At 48.0% G+C, this 15,138-nt stretch overlaps 1 pseudogene; it reads right to left on the bottom strand.

Moving 5' to 3' along the window:
• Positions 1 to 2,009: 2,009 nt before the first annotated feature.
• The window catches only part of LOC101782532, a 35,786-nt pseudogene continuing 22,657 nt past the window's right edge, over positions 2,010 to 15,138 (bottom strand).

Here is a 15,138-nt window from a genome sequence, read left to right as displayed (position 1 = left end):
TCTCTAGTAATTGAAACAATTTCAGTTGGTGATTGTATTAGACAGTTTATCAGGTTCTGTGATGCCCAGCTGCTGAGCATGTCCCAACCCTCTATGTCATCTAGGAGAGAGGAGAAAAAAAAAGGAAGATACTATTTCTCATGCACGAAACAATGTCGGCTCGGACTCCAAAGAGCAAAGACGAAACAAGCAAACAGGCGACGAAGCGATAGGTTTCTTCCCCAAGCACCAGGCCCGGTCCGCGCTCAGGTCACCTCACCTCACTGCCGGTGCAGGCACGTTTCCCTCCTCCGCAAGCGTCTCCCCACCGCCGTCCCCGCCTCCTAGGCCTCGTCGCCGACGGATCTGGTGCCATAGGGTGGGAAGAGAAGAAGGGTCGTTCACCGCCAATGCCATCAAGCGCGCTCACTCGACGCTGCCATCCGTCTCTCCATGGTGGCCTGCGTGCAGCTTGGTGGCCGTCACGAACTCACAGGGGTTAGAAGGGAATTGGAGAGGGGATAGCAGGAATTTGGGATGGAGAAGGGGAAGACCACAACAGAGTCCGTGAGGGAGACAATACTGTAGTATTTCCAATAGGTTCAAAATGTTGAGAGGTTCAAAAGCCAACTATTACACAGATGAATGGGGATTATATACTTCCACCGTCAGAGCTCATAGCCTTTATGGGCTCAAAGCTAAGCAGCGTGGGCCGACAGCCCATGAATCCTTCAGTTCTCCCCCTGCTTCAGTCTTCATAGCATGGCACTGCTGGAGCGCCAATCCTATATAGCTTCCGGTAGTCCATTAGCTATATGGCTTCCATTATTTGAGATTAATACAAAACAATTCTATCCCTTTGATGCATCCGTCCTCCCCAACCCTAGCTTCATGCATGCCGCCGCGGATGCGCCTGCCGGCACCTCGTGGCTGCTACCCCTGTCGACACCGGAGAAGAGGAAACAATGGGTAAAAAACTTTGTTGATGTAGGTTTAGAAAAATGTTGAATATGTTTTATCAAGATGTTGAAATATGTGTTCCGAAATGTTGAATGTATGTTGTATAAAATGTTGAATCAACTATTTGCAAATGTTGATATGATTTAAACAAATGTTGAATCTGATATGCTAAAATGTTGAATCTGATATAAAATGTTGAATCTTCTAATTTGGGCCTAATGGGCTTTAAAGCCATGTTGCTTATCCAGCACATGGAATGGAGACGCCGCTGCCTCTTGATCGCCTTCCTGGTCATGAGCGTTGCCCATTCACTTGCCACCACGCAGAGCACGCCGCGCAGCCACCGCCTGTGCCTGCACTTTAGCATGCCGCCTAGGAGCACTCTACCTCGATGCTGCAGCGCCTTCGTCCCCACTGGCGAGTGCACTTGTTAAATGGCTCTACTCGTTGTCCACTAGCAAGCATCGGCTGGATGTCGAAGCTTCCCGTCACCCTTCCTGCGCTTATCTGAATCCTACCATCGCATCAGTTCAGCATCGTTTGGGTCTGAGAAGAAATGCCTAAGGCGATCGACAACAGGGAGGTACCACATAACCAAGGCAGGAATTCTACTCTACTTCTCAGAAATGCCTAAAGTAGTGTCTTCTGGCTCAACAGTGGCAATATTATTCCTTGCACCCTTCCTCCTCCTTTTATTCCCATCGGTTGGACCTTACTTGTCGTTATCACAATAACCGACGTTGTTTTTTACCGGCTTGCAGAACGTACAGGACATTTGTCCAATCCTTTGAAAGTATCCCCGCAGTAGAAGATACAATGGTTGGACATTTGCTCAGACAGTAAGTAAATCATAAGACTGTTTTATTCTCGCACTTGTTTGAATTCAGCATTGCTCATGTTAACTACTTGATCTGTTTTCATCTACATCAAACTCATCCCTGCCCTATATACTCAAGGTGTGATATCCAGAGGGATTGGTTCATGAAATGCAATAATTGCCAGCAAGGTGATCAAAGCCTATTTCTGTCCAGCTCGTATAAAGAAAGAATGAAAAGGCCACGCGCGATACCTCACAAGGAAAAAGAGCATGCATGCCCAGGTTTACTGTGCGCGGCGGCCAGCGGTAGCCACAGCGGGTCGAGCACGGCGGCCTTCCCAGCGTGCACGAGCTCCATGGGCGAGGTGTATTCGTCCTCCACCATGTAGAACCGATGGACCAGCTTGCAGGCGTCCCAGAATAGTGCCCTGCACGGCCGGGGCACCGCGCCCTCCTCTCTAGCCACCAGCCTCAGCAGCTCCCTCCCGGATGCCTCGACGGCGCCCTCCACCTCCCTCCTCGCCGCCTCGATGGAGCCGCCATGACGTGGATCGTCGGCCAGCAGTAGGACGTTGTTGACCTTCCCCTCCGCCTTCTCCCTGCCGTACGTCACGAGGTCGTTCCGCAGGCGTCCGCACATGTTGGCGTGCCGCAGCAGCTCGCCATACTCGTGACCCCTGCGGATTTTTTTTATTTTTAACCTTTTTTTAAAAAATATTTAAAATTAACCCCCCGAACTAAATTTGCACGGGGTGACCCTTTTGCCCACGCCAGCGCGCGTGGCACGGCACATCGCCTTTGCTGCGCCACATGCACTGGCGCGGCAAAGGGTGCCACGCAGGCGCGACGCGGCAGGCAGGCTAGCGTGGCGCTGACGTGGGCAGACGCTTGCCGCGCCAGCCCGCCTGGCATGACAGCGCTGTGTAGCACTCCCGCGCCGGCTCCCTCCTCCCTCCCTCCCTGCCTCCACCACCAAATCCACCCAAAATCCGACGATTTCGGTGGGGGAAAAGAGTGGGAATTGATCACCGCTTCGTGTGGAAGGTATCCCCAACTTTTTTCCCTTGGTTTAGCGTTCCATTTGGTAGATCGGAGGATATTTAGGTCACCTAGGGTTAGGTTGTTGATTTGAAATTTGGATGAAATGCAATGTTGTTATGTGTTAGATGATGCTTAGTTCATACGCACTAGATTCTCTGCCCGCGATATTGACATGTAGATGTAGTTGCATGCTTCGATTTAGGTAGATATTAATGCAATTGTGTAGTGTACATGGCATGGGTAGATTTTTTTTTCAATATGTCCAATTGATATGTCCAATATGTTTAGTTTGTAATATAGTTGTTATAGTTTTTATGGTGAAGTGTTTGTATTTTGTAGATGGATTGTTTAATTTGTATGTTTGATGGTGGGATTGTGAAAGTTGGTATGCAATTGTGTAGTGTACATGACATGGGTATGTTTTTTTGCAATATGTCCAATTAATTTGTCCAATATGTTTATTTCATACTATAGTTGTTATAGTTTATATGGTAAAGTGTTTGTATTTTGTAGATGGAGTGTTTGTATTTTGTCGAATTGATGTATATAGTTCGTATGGTAAAGTAGATGGATTACGTGTCTAAAGTTCTTTGTGTATTAATTTACAAGCACTTGATGTGTAGGTGAGATGACGTCATCCAGTTGTGAATACAAGCGGCATAGGTGGTACATGCGTTACGTGGACGAGTCCAATGCGGATGCTCCCGTACCTCCTGCCCTTCCGGTACCTCTTTGTAGATGTGGCGTGCAAGCTGAGGTGAAACAATCAAGGCATCCAAAGACAACCGGAAGAGACTTCTATGTGTGCAAGTGGACTTTTGATCCAGTGCCTGCTGCGCCTTGTGATTTCTTTCAGTGGATAGATGGACCCGACAAATATGATCCTAGGATCCTCCTATTCCCATACCATAGCACAGAGCTTAAACCATATGATCAGTTTAGGTGTTGGGTTCCTCCTCCACCAAACCCACCTAGAATGACCGAGGAGGAGAAGCAGGAGGCTGCTTGTAGGCGTGTGAGGGATCCCCCCATGTGCAAGTGTAGAATGACCGGTTTTATGCAGGATGGGTGGCCACTGTGTGATTTCAATGAGTATATCTACGGGCCAAAGGTGATGTGGCCAACGGAGGAGCAAGTGCGGGAGTTCGAGAGTGGAAAGGCACCATGGCCATGTGTGTCCTCTCCTAGTCGTAGATGCAAGTGTGGTATATTGGCAACAAAAGGTGTGGTGCCTTCTGAGCTTGGATATGGTTTGTTCTGTGGCAATGCACATGCGAGTACTGGGTGAGTAACTACTCGTCTCTTTTGTGGTTCTAAGCTTGGATCTTGTTTTAAATTTGTAAGAATATGAAAATCTTATTGTAGGAGGGAAGGACATGTGATTGGGAAGATTTTTCTAGTCGTTGTGATTTATTGTTAAAGTTGGGTAGTACATCAGAACCATGGAAGTCAAGACAAATACAAGAATTGATAGAAAAGATTAGGAAGGAGTATGATGTGCCTATACCTAACAACGACTTGTTTTGGGGGAAAATATACCAAGACATGGTTCGGGAGACTGGAGTGAAGCTTGAAGGACTTTATGCGAAGGAAAATATTATTAAGTATTGGAGGCAGAACAAAACTAAGTATTCATGACCTCTAACTGAAGATGAGAAGAGAGAAAATCGGAGGAAGTTGCAGGAGGAGAGGGAGTTGGAGAAACAAAGGTTGAGGGAGGAGAGAGATCGCATAGGTTTTGTGGTTGATCCGAATGCAAAATACCCTAAGGGTTCATGGGAAGAATATTTGGAGCAGGTTAGGGCAAGGAAGAGAAGGATTGAAATAGAAGAGTTACAAGAAAAGGCGGAAGAGGCGCAAATGGAGGTGATGAAGGCACTTGTTGCCGATTTACCTGTTGGTAAGGTTAATGTGGATAAAAAAGGGAAGGGAGTTGTTATTGCGGGGGATAATGATGATGATGAGTAACTATGTGAAGGTGACTCCGACTAGATGAATGTTTTGATTGAGTTGGTTCATGTTTCTCTTTAGTTATGAAAACTATGTTCATTTGTGAGAGAACTATGTTTATTGTGAGAACTATGATTATTTGTGAAAACTATGTTCATTTGTGAGAGAACTATGTTTATTGTGAGAACTATGATTATTTGTGAAAACTATGTTCATTTGTGAGAGAACTATGTTTATTGTGAGACTTATGATTATTTGTTGAGAAATATGTAATATGTTATTTGCATTGAGTATGCGTGCATGGTCGTGGTCAATGTTTGCATTTTGGTAGTACGTTATTTGCATATACTAGTACAAGGGCTATTTCGTTCCATAGCACAATTCATTACGATTACTTACTTTGTTCATACATAGGGTAGAAAATTACTTACTATTGCTAGTACCACACTGTGTTGCAGTTACTTGGATAGTGTTGGCGCTAGAAATCGGTCAACCGAGTCCCAGCGACCGACACACGACCCGGGAGAATCTGCTTAACTCCTGTTCGGGTGAATGCCCTGGTGCGGTTCGCGCGGCGTGCCAGCCAATCTGACCTGTTGATTGGCAAGGAAGAACACGTGTCAGGTTCAGAAACTGCGATCGGCTAAGTTTCCGATCGAGAGAGTTTATCGGCGAATCGGCCGATTTACTGTGATAATGAAATCGGCTAGTAAACAGCACGATCCCCGTAGCCTTGTAGACAGAAAAGTACTAAAGTAATCGGCACAAAGCTTATGATAACAGCACTAGGAAAAGATCTAATCGGCAATGAATGGATCTAACAACAGGAGGTAACGAAAGCCGATACTACCGATTCCTAGCGGGATAACTAGTGATAAAAACTAGGAAAATAGGTAAAAACCTATGAATCTAGTTGATGTTGATAACTGATGAATAAATCTAAACGAAACAACAGCGATGCGCCAGAAGTTAAAGCTTAGATATTACTCGATAAACGGAACTTACAGAATCGGCCGGAGATCAAGATGATGCAGCCCTGCCAACCCGCACGAACTCGTGAGAAGAAAAAGTGATGGCGAAGTCGCCTGCTCGAAAGTAAGTACGAAGAAGAAAATAACTTGTTGTATTGATTGATTGTTGTGTTTACAGATTTACAAAGGTAGCTATTTATAGCCCCGTACAAATAATCTTCTTAACCGACTAGAACTCTATCTCTAATTCAAACAGAAAACAAGTATCTACAAGCACAATCCGTGCTAAACTAACTACCCCACGCTTCGCGGGCTGAACTCCACCTTATCCCTTCATCTTTCCAAGCCCATACAGGCCCACCTTAGTCCACCTTCCTGATCGGCCGATTTCTTATCGGCAAAGGATTGCCGATTGGGAATCCGGCGCATTCACCCTGAAGCGAAGTAAGAGCTACTGACCGATTCCGCACTATAGCACCTTTTGACCGATTCCCATCCGTATTTCTTCGACTTCTTTCCTCCTTGGCGCCGATTCAACTGATGACAAAATCCGGCGTCAACACATGCCCCCCAGTTTCGGAGTAAAACATAGTCTTTTACTTCGAAATTCTTTATAACTTCCCCTCCGAAACGGCCGCAATGAAAATATCCTTCCGTTGCGCGGTCTCCCGGCTGATCATTGCAATTTTTGAAACGGGCGCCCACGACAGCCACTACCCCGAAAAACCCGACGCGCCGGCGCGGTGAAAATTCCATTTTTACCCTTTCTTTAGGCATCCTATAAATAACATTTCACCGCAGCTCATCTTCAAGCTCACGTCTCCTTTCCCAACGCGCGCACCTCCTTCCTTCTTCAATCTTGCCATCGAAGCCTTCCAGTTCCAGCTCCGGTCACTTTTTCCCCTTCCCTTCAATGGCGACTCCTTCCAGCAGCTCTCCTGCACGCGATACCCCAGAGGTCACACCTCCGGTAACGGTAGCGACAACCGTCACTCCATCCACAGATGAAGGAGCTTCATCAGAGATCCCAATGGCGATCCCCATTGCGACTCCAACATCCGCATCTGCATCGGCGACCACACCGATTACTCAGAACTTTATACCGGAGGTAAATACCGAATCTTTCCTCTATCGGTAACATATTTGTCTTAGATCTACTCTTTATATTCTTATGCCTCTTTTCCTTTTTTAGGCAGTTAGACATAGAATTACTATTCATCTCACGGGTAGTCCTGGCCTTGTTTGCCTTGGTCCTATGGGAGACCCGGACCCAGCAGACTTCATAAACTTGGAAACTGACCGGATACCTTTCAAACGATCTGATATGAACTTAGATCAATGGGCCAGCACTTTTAGATCTTGGCCGAATGAAACCCTAGGTTGGAGGGAATGGTACCAACGGGTAGCCGCGTCAAGGAGCGTCTCGTGGGATGAGCTCAAAATCGGCCAATGTATCAACCTTTCCCTGTCGCAAATGGAGAGAAACGAACCGCTAGTGATGGCGGCTTCCTATTTTTGGTCTGACGCACTTAATGCATTCTTATTTGGACACGGTCCTATGACCCCTACTCTGGCCGATGTGGTCCTCTTGACCGGCCTGGACATATCTTCCCCTGACACGCCTTTCCAACTTCTGACCGTACCGTCGCATCGGCTGGACACAAGAGGAATCGGCGGCTGGAAGGGCTTTATTAGTAATAACAAGAAGACCGGTACTGTTGATAACAGGGAGCACACCGCTTTCCTGATGATGTGGCTAGAAAAACACCTTTTCTATGGAAGAGCCGCCGGCCCAACAACCAACACCCAATCTTTAGCCGAGGCATTATCTAAAGGAAGCCACATTCCTCTCGGGAAACATCTTCTGGGTGCTGTGTACCACATGCTCCATCAAATCGGCACAAAACTTTCCAAGGGAGAACCAATCGGCAACCCAGGCGGGCCTTGGTGGTTCATCAATCTATGGTTGAACCTTTATATGAACAGGATCACCCGGCAGCCAGTGGACCACATGACGTTTCCCAATATTGAATCGGCGGAAGACCCTACCGAGCGTCGCCGATGCATGTCTTATGGTGAAGCGGCATCAGCTTTCCCAGGTTGTACGTATTCCGCTACAAAGGTAACCGAGTATTTTCGGTGCTTTTATAATGGATTTAATGAGGACGCAACTATCTGGTTTCCTTACCAGCGAGACATTCCAATTTTCGAGCTCCCCTCCTGTTTCGATTCAACTTCTGGCCGGTTTGATGAAGATCTCTATGAAGGGTTGATCAAGCCAGGGCTCCTACCGGCCAACTTCTTCTCAGGGAAGGATGCCCCTACATACGAATTCTACAACCCTTCTGCTGCAGCACGACAATTCGGCATGGGTCAGTTGCCGATTCAGGTGTACTTTGCTGGCAAAATCAAGTTTAGGGATAAGCTCACAACTGGCCTAGATTACGGTCAGTTGCGAGACCGAATTCCAGACTCCAGTACAATTAACTTAAACGACTGGCTAGTAGCTCCATTTGCTGTCCAGCCGTTCAAACTTTGGTGGGCCGATTGGAAGCAATTCCTCTTCTGCAACTCAGCATCGGCATACTGCAATCTTCTGGACCCGGCCAACATTGATCCAAACGCCGAGGTACTTCACATAGCCGATTTTTATTCCCTTTTATTCCTCTTAACATGATCGAGTACTAATGATTTTATTATTCTAGGCCGAGAATCGGACCCCTCCAACACACAGCCGCAGCGGACGACTAATAGAGAGTTATCCATACACTACTTATCCCCTTATCGGCTATGACGCCCCGTCTGTTGACGTGATCACTGGCCGATTGAAACAAATTCATAAAAGGACCACTAAGAAGACCAGTCGCCGAGTCCGGGCTCGTACGGAATCGGCGGATCCTCCTGTGCACGTATCGGCAGAAACTTCGGCCGTACCACCTTCTCAGGTTATTCAAAGTGCCGATGCTCAAACCATGACGCAAGCTGGGGCGGCCGCCGCATCGTTGCTGTTGGAGGCCATACAGGTAACACTGAGTTGAGCTGCCTCCGATTAGTATTTGATATTAACTTTTCTTTAACCTTAAACTGCACAGAGCATCCCTACAGAAGTACCACAATCGGCAGCAGCCCCTCCAGCTATTGACGCGCCCCCATTTCCTTCCGTTAAGGTATAGAACCTCTCGTACCGATTTCCTTTGGGCATTCTCGTAACGTATTTATTCAAACTTCTGACACAGGCCATCGGCACATCAATCGCTCCTCGATCGCCGATTTCTTGTCAGGAGGTTGGTCCAAACACTGCGCCGATTACCGTGGAGTCCTCTTCATCTGATGAACCCATGGCGCAGGCCCCCGAGCAAGGCATGGCGGCTTCTCAAGTGCAACATGAGGAGATTCGCTTCAAAATGGTAATTTTCTGTTTCGGCTTCTATCTTAGCCGATTTACTCTTTCTTGCAGGTGGTTTATTTCTTTTCTTTATTATCTTCAGGAACAGGATACCCCTGACAACAGCCTCTTTTCTTTTGCGGTCGCCCTCTCTGACGACGAAGAAGTTGTTTCTCGCCAAGTTGCCTTGAGTTCCGTTCCTGATGACGTCCGAGCGAAACTTTCCAGCATCCGATCCCTCCTTCAAGGGGACATCGGCCGATTAGTAGAAGACGCTTCACCGATTCGGCAGCTCTTCAATGACGTCAGCGGACGAGTACCAGAAGAGGCGGAGGAGGCCCTGGCGCCGGCAGCCTTCATCGAGTCTATGAGGATCCCGGTCTTCAGAGCCCTTCGTCACATGGCCGATCGCGCCAAGCTGACCAAGGTTCGCGAAGAGGAAGACGCTTTCAAACGTCAGGCTCAAGAGGCGAATCGGCGTATTCATGTTCTAGAAGACTCCCGCCCGGCGATCATAGGTGAGATAGACCGTCTCAAGCGTCGGAGGGCGGAGCTTGCCAAGGAAATGGAGCAAGTGACCAAGGCAATCAGTGCCGAAGAGAACAAACTCCAAGAGCTTCCTTCTGTTATTGCCGATTTGACACGGGAGAGGCAACGCTTTGCTCACGAGGCACTGAGACTCCATCGCAGCGCATCGGAGGTTCCTGGATCGGCGGACGAAGACCAACGGGTTCTTGACTCTGCCGATCAGATCCGGTGTCGGGCCATCACGACTATCGATACCCTTCTGGGTAATCTGTAAAAATACTGACCGTTTTGTACGAATCATTTATTATCTTCTTTGACCGCCCCTCGCGACGCCCTTTCTATTTATTGCCTTCTTATTACCGATGGGACGTAGCTTTACCAGATTTCCACGCATTCTTTTATAAATACCAACCTCGGCGCTTACTCCTGGTAGCACCAATCTTGGCTCTCGGTTTAACTTTTCTGCCCCTTCTCACCGGCGCAACTTCTTTGCCATGGCCTCGTCGTCTTCTTCTTCCTCTGTTAACCAGGTGAAGTTTTTGACCTCCACCTTCCTTTCTTTTTTAAGCCCCTAAGGAAAAGAGTATCCCCCCTTATTCCTTCTTTGTTTCAGCATCAGCGTCTTAGCCCCGAGCTTGTGCGCGCCATTGAGTGCATTCATTCCGAAGATCCATTAACGTCGGAGGACAAGATGCTGATCATGGCTCACCGAGAGGAGCTCCAGGACCACATTACCACGGAGGCTCGCGTAGTCTTGGATTCCGTGGTGAGTGAAAAAAACCATCAATCTCCACCTGTCAGAGGCGGTCGTTGTGGCGATCTTGAAGACGACATCGCCACGGAGGCCCGAACGATCCTGAACTTCGTGGAGAGGAACGGCAGCCGGCGATCTCCCATCGACAAGAGTCATCCACTCCCTCGGCAAATCGTTCTTGAAGACGCGGGAGCGGGGACTTCGCGCCCTCCCGTAGATTTCCCCCGTCAAGTCGAAGCGGAGATTTCAATGAAGGCCATAGAAGAAGAATACATCCGACTCATGATAGAGTTAGGTCGGGCTGAGAGGGAGCGTAAGAAAAAGAATAATTAGTTGCTGTATTTTTGTTCTAAGGGCGACTAAACATTTTGTCGGCCATGTGACCTGTCGCCCGTACCGAATGAATGTAATCGGCCGTTCCGGTCGACTTTATGTGTATCTCAAGACCGAATCGTATCGGTCATGTATGATTATGTCGATTCCTTAGGCACCGACCCATATACTTGGGTAATATCTTTTTAAGTACCTCCCATTCAGAGCTCTAGTGAATTCTTCTCCTTCTATTGTTTCTAAGATATAGGCATTCCCTGGAGTGCATCTGCCGATTTTATACGGCCCTTCCCAGGTAGGAGACCATTTGCCGAATTTAGGATCTTTCGACCCGATTGGTAGTACCAACTTCCATACCAAGTCTCCGGGGGAGAACTGCTTGACTTTGACCTTTTTATCGTACCACCTGGCCACTCTCTTCTTATTTTCTTCGATACTTATCAGAGCCCTTAGTCGCTGACCGGCCACATCATCAAGTTCTTCCTTCATCAGAGCTGAGTAGTCATTGGCTGACAATTGGTCCTGAAGTAAAATGCGCCTTGATCCTGCCCTCGACTCCCATGGAAGTACTGCATCGTGACCGTATACCAACTGATAGGGAGATAACTTGGTGGCCCCATGACAGGCCATTCTGTATGCCCACAGGGCTTCGGTCAAACATAGGTGCCACTTCTTCGGGTACTCTTCAATCTTCCTTTTGATCAACTTGATTATTCCTTTGTTGGAAGATTCTGCTTGACCATTGGCTTGAGCGTAGTACGGAGAAGAATTTAGCAATTTGATGCCCATATCGGTCGTAAATTCCTCAAATTCTCCCGATGTGAACATTGTTCCTTGATCGGTTGTTATAGTTTGAGGGATACCGAATCGGTAGACGATGTGATCCCTTACGAAATCGGCCATGATAGCCGACGTCACGGTCCTTAGTGGGATTGCCTCCACCCATTTGGTGAAATAATCGGTAGCGACCAGAATAAACTTGTGTCCTTTGCTCGATGGTGGATAAATTTGGCCGATGAGGTCTATTCCCCACCCTCTGAACGGCCATGGTTTGATGATGGGATTCATGGCTGATGCGGGTGCTCGTTGGATATTTCCGAACTTTTGACACTCCTGACAACCCTTATAATATTTGAAACAGTCTTCAAGGATCGTAGGCCAATAGTACCCGTTGTTTCTGATCATCCACTTCATCTTATGTGCCGATTGATGAGCTCCGCATACCCCTTCATGGATTTCTCCCATTAGAGTCTTGGCTTCTTCTGTCCCAAGGCATTTAAGAAGAACACCGTCGATCGTTCGGTAGAATAGATCATCTTCGAGCAATACGTACTTGGTAGCGTGAAAGCGCACTCGCCGCTCCACCTTTTTAGACGGATCCTTCAGGTAATCGGCAATTTCTTTACGCCAATCGTCGGCTGCAAGCTCTAAGGCCATGGCGCCCGGAATCGGCCGATACCCAGACGCGTGTTGAGCGAGTTTGTTTGCTTCCTCGTTACGGTCTCTTGGGACATGCTCGATTACTGCCGATTTGAATTCTCTTAAAAGTTGTAAGCAATCTTCGTGATGAATCCGTAATATGTCGTCTTTGCACTCAGCCCTTCCGGTTAGCTGATCCACAATTAGCATCGAATCTCCGAAGACCTCAACAGAATCGGCTTTGACTTCTCTCGATAGTCGCAAGCCTTTTAATGCAGCTCTGTACTCCGCTTGATTGTTTGTGGCGGCGGTTTCTAACGGCAGAGAAAAATCATATCTTGCCCCCCGAGGCGATATGAGAACGATGCCGATTCCTGATCCGACCCCGCATGATGACCCGTCAAAAAATAATTGCCAAGGCGCTAGCTCCACGAAAGCGATTTCCGGCCCACAGTGCTGGGCGACAAAATCGGCCATGACTTGACCCTTGACGGCTTTCGCCGATTCGTACCGTAGGTCAAATTCTGATAAAGCTAAGATCCACTTACCGATTCGTCCTTTCAATATCGGCAGTGACAGCATGTATTTTACTACATCATCTTTGCATACGACTATACATTCTGCCGACAGTAGATAGTGCCTGAGTTTGGTGCACGAGAAGTAAAGACACAAACACAAACGCTCCACTGTAGGATATCTTGTTTCGGCATCCAGGAGCCTTCTACTAACGTAATAAATTACCCGTTCTTTGCCTTCAAACTCTTGGACTAGAGCCGACCCAATAGCTTTTTCATCGGCTGATAAATATAGTTTAAACGGCTTACCCGTTTGAGGGGGAACTAGGACTGGGGGTGAGACCAAGTATCGCTTGACGTCTTCTAATGCCTTACGCTGTTCTTCTCCCCATATAAATTCCTGGTCTGGCTTCAACTTCAGGAGTGGTGTGAACGCCTGAATCCGTCCAGATAGATTAGATATGAACCTTCTGATGAAGTTTACCTTGCCGATTAGAGACTGTAGCTCAGTTTTGTTCTGTGGAGCGACGACTTTGTTGATGGCCGCTATGGTCTTCTGATTGACTTCTATACCTCGTTCGTGCACCATGAATCCTAAGAACTGTCCGGCGGAGACGCCGAAAGCGCATTTGTTGGGATTCATCTTAAGACCATGCTTTTTGGTACACTCTAGCACCTTTCGCAAATCGGCTAGGTGTTCCTCGTGGCTTTTGGACTTGACCACAACTTCATCGATGTAGATCTCCACCAGGAGGCCAATGAGTTTGTGAAAAATGTAGTTCATGGCTCTCTGATATGTGGCACCAGCATTCTTCAAGCCGAAAGTCATCACCACCCACTCGAATAGACCAAGGTGGCCTGGACATCTGAAAGCCGTTTTGGGTATGTCCTCTTCGGCCATAAGTATTTGATTGTATCCGGCATTTCCATCCATGAAGCTGATAATTTTGTGTCCCGCGGCAGCGTCGATTAATACATCGGCCGTAGGCATGGGGTAGCCATCCATTGGTGTGGCTTGATTAAGATTCCTGAAATCGACGCAAACGCGTAGCTTCCCGTTTTTCTTGTACACTGGTACGATATTAGAAATCCACTCGGCATAGCGACATTGCCGAATAAATTTTGCTTCAATTAGCCGAGTTATTTCGGCTTTTATGTCTGGTAAAATTTTAGGATTGCATCGCCGTGCGGGTTGTTGGTACGGCCGATACCCTGGCTTTATGGGTAGCCGATGTTCAACAATAGACCGATCTAATCCGGGCATCTCGTGATACTCCCAAGCAAAACAATCCTTGAATTCTCTTAATAAATTTGTCAACTTACATTTATACTCTGGATCTAAATTTGCACTAATAAAAGTTGGCCTTGGTTTGGTCCCGTCACCTAAATCTACCATCTCCAATGAATCGGCCGACGTGAATCCGTGTCCCAGCTTTCCGTCTTCTCGGGCGAACTGATCCATCTATTGCGCTTCTTCGGAGCCGACTGCTCGGATCGACTGTAGGCCAAAATCGGTGACCTTCAGGAAATCAGTTTCCCACACCCTACCTGATATGCACCTGACGGTTTCGCAGCTCCATTGCTGTGCGTCGGCTGCTGCGATGCTGTACGCGGAGTCGGCTTTGACCACCTCGATGTTATCGCCGACCCATTGTACAAGGCATTGATGCATGGTTGACGGGATGCAGCAGTTTGCGTGTATCCAGTCTCGGCCAAGAAGCATATTATAGGACCCTTTGCCATTAATGACGAAAAACGTGGTAGGAAGGGTCTTACTGCCGATGGTGAGGTCGACGCAGAGGGCACCGCGAGCGTTTGACACCTTGCCTTCGAAGTCCTTGAGCATCATGTCCGTCTTGGTTAGGTCGTCGTCGCTCTTTCCCAGTTTTCGGAGTACGGCATATGGCATGATGTTGACGGCAGCTCCCCCGTCGACCATCAATCTAGTGAGGGGGCGACCGTCAACATGCCCCTTAAGGAACAACGCCTTCATATGTTGTCGTTCGTCATCTTCGGGCTTTTCGAACGTGGCCATCATTGGTTCTAAAGCCAACCGTGCTGTTTGTTCCTCTATTGCCGACACGTTCTGTTGATCGGCAGGGGTCATAAACTCCATCGGCAATATGAAAACCATACCGATTTCGGCTGCCGATTCATCACCCGCCGATTCATCGTTGCCCTTGTCGTTTCTTTTGGGGCGCCACACCTGAGGCTTCCTTTCCTTCCTGTCCATCGCGCTCTCTTCTTCTTGTTGTTCCCATTGGCGGAGGCGTTGGATTCTCCGTTTTTGTGATTTGGTTAAACCGTCGGGGCACCATCTGGGGTTTATTAGCCTCCCTTCTTTCCCGGCGCGTTCCCATTCCGGTTCGCGTCCTAACGGGTTTTCGTCCGTTACCCGAGCATCCGCCATGTCTTCGAGCCGGTTGTGAACGCTGGCTTTGCTATTCGATTGATCGTGTCGATCGGTTCTGCCCCCCTGCCTATTATGG

The sequence above is a fragment of the Setaria italica genome, chromosome III, assembly GCF_000263155.2.
Source record: "Setaria italica strain Yugu1 chromosome III, Setaria_italica_v2.0, whole genome shotgun sequence".
Taxonomy (NCBI): Eukaryota; Viridiplantae; Streptophyta; class Magnoliopsida; order Poales; family Poaceae; genus Setaria; species Setaria italica.
This window is presented reverse-complemented; position numbering and strand designations above follow the sequence as displayed.